The sequence below is a fragment of the Otolemur garnettii genome, unplaced genomic scaffold (genome assembly GCF_000181295.1).
Source record: "Otolemur garnettii isolate 467f Iridium unplaced genomic scaffold, OtoGar3 scaffold00041, whole genome shotgun sequence".
NCBI lineage: Eukaryota > Metazoa > Chordata > Mammalia > Primates > Galagidae > Otolemur > Otolemur garnettii.
Window position 1 is genome coordinate 1339229 of NW_003852436.1, and position 2289 is coordinate 1341517.

The window sequence follows — 2289 nt, forward strand, 5'->3', positions numbered from 1 at the left end:
AGGCACCCACCACAACACCTGGCTATTTTCTGGTTGCAGCTGTCATTGTTGTCTGGCGGGCCCAGGCTGGATTTGAACCTGCTACCCTAGGTGTATGTGGCTGGCGCCCTAACCACTGAGCCACAGGTGCCGAGCCAGATATTCAAATTATTGAAGGTTGACTTTTCATCTGTGGGTGTGCAGGGAAATCTGCATTGTCAGATTATCATTATAGCCAACAAGCTATTGTAAGTAATGTACAAATATTTTAAAACATTCATTTTATTTGATTTTCATAACTTAAAATATAGAAAATATTAATGGTAACTTAAAGTGAAATCATATACAATAATCCTTTAATTATATATGAAAGAAAGTCAGAGATTAAATATAAACTGAGCACTGAAGAAATTCTACTGTGACTATAGGATAGTATGGGTACTATATTTCATGTGAAATTAGTTTTGAATTTCTTGGTAGTTGAAGAGAAAAAGAAAAAACACACACAATGGACCGAAAGAATCATTATTGTTCTTTGGGAAGGAATATTTTTTTCTATCCTCAAATTCTATAAGAAATTTGTCACACATATTTTTACATAAAAGAGAAACATGGAACTTTAAATAACAGTCACACAGTATATAATCCTTTAATAAAAGTCAAGAGCATAACTGTAAACAATAATTCAGTTAAAGCAATAAACGAGACATACAAAAAGTTGTTGTCTAACTGAAATTCAAGTTAATTGGGTGTCCTGTATTTTATCTGGTAGCCCTACTCCCAATACATTTAAATTTAAACACTTAGGGCAGTGCCTGTGGCTCAGTGGGTAGGGCGCCAGCCCTATATACTGAGTGTGGCAGGTTCAAATCTGGCCCCAGCCAAACTGCAACAGAAAAATAGCCTGGGCGCCTATATTCCCAGCTACTCAGGAGGCTGAGGCAAGAGAATCCTCTAAGCCCAAGAGCTGGAGGTTGCTGTCAGCCGTGAGGTCACAGCACTTTGCCAAAGGCAACAAAAAATTAAATAAATAAAAAATAAACACTTAGCTCTATTTCCAGTGCACTGCAATAAAAAGAAAATGACTTTTCATGGGGGATGAAAAATTAGCAAATTCTAGAAAAACACTATTTGCTTGCTTATCAACTGATAGAATAACTTTAAGTATTTTATCTGAATTTTCAGAAATTATTCATTTATTAATAAGAATAAATTTTGTTTCTTAAAGGTTTTTTATTTGTTATAGAATATGAAATGACAAAGAACATTTAAAGATCTAAGAAAATTTCAAAAGATCAACTATTTAAGAATATCACTAAGAAGACTTTTTTGTTTTATTAAATTTTTATTTTTGAACTATAACCTAGATAATTAAAGAGAAATTAAATGACTTTTCTGTTCAATCTTATATTTAAAAGTTTTATTGTAAATGTAATATTAAAATTTAACTGTTTAGGGAAGTGCCTGTAGCTCAGTGAGTGGGGCATCAGCCCCATATACCGAGGGTGGTGGGTTTGAACCCAGCCCTGGCCAAACTGCAACAAACTGTTATTTAAAAAATAGCTGGGTGTTGTGGCGGGCACCTGTAGTCCCAACTACTTGGAAGGCTGAGGTGAGAGAATTGCCTAAGCCCAGGAGCTGGAGGTTATTGTGAGCTGTGATGCCACAGCACTCTATCAAGGGCGACAAAGTAAAACTCTGTCTCTTAAAAAAAAAAAAAGAAATTTAACTGTTTAAGGAACAAATTTTATAAATAAGTTTTTATAACAATTTTTTATACTTACCACTTTGTTAATGAAGGCTTAATTTAGAAAAAATATGATGTAGTTGCTTAGGAAAGTTGAGAAATCTTAAGTCTTATCCTTGTTATGCCATGTTTCCCAAAGAATGATTTTGATAATTTTTAAAGAAGTTGTTAGAAATATGAAACTCCTAATAGTAGATATCCTGTTAGAAATTTCAAAAATAATTTAAATATAATCACATTTAACGTATTAAATTGTTGATTTTTTGTTTATGTGCTATGAAGCATAAAAAAGGGGAAAAAGCCAAGATTATGAGATCAAAAGAGAAATGAGTATGTGTACACTCTACTTAACATGTCATAAATTTACAAAGGTGAGGTTAAAATATTTGGCAAATATAATTGAAGAAAAGAATCCCACTTTGTGCCACTATACTAGCACAAAAAATTGAATAGTATATTCTTTCTGCATCATCTGCAGCTAAGTTTTATATATTCTGATAGTATAATTTTTGCAAAAAGATGTGTTGCAGTTAGATTTTCATTTTTCTAAGCACTTCTTTGTC

The 2289-nt window shown here is 32.7% G+C and overlaps 1 protein-coding gene across 1 annotated transcript in view; it reads right to left on the reverse strand.

Moving 5' to 3' along the window:
• MGAT4D (MGAT4 family member D) overlaps positions 1 to 2289 on the reverse strand; it is a 64332-nt gene that overhangs the window by 11441 nt on the left and 50602 nt on the right. The gene's annotated exons all lie outside the window — the stretch shown is intronic.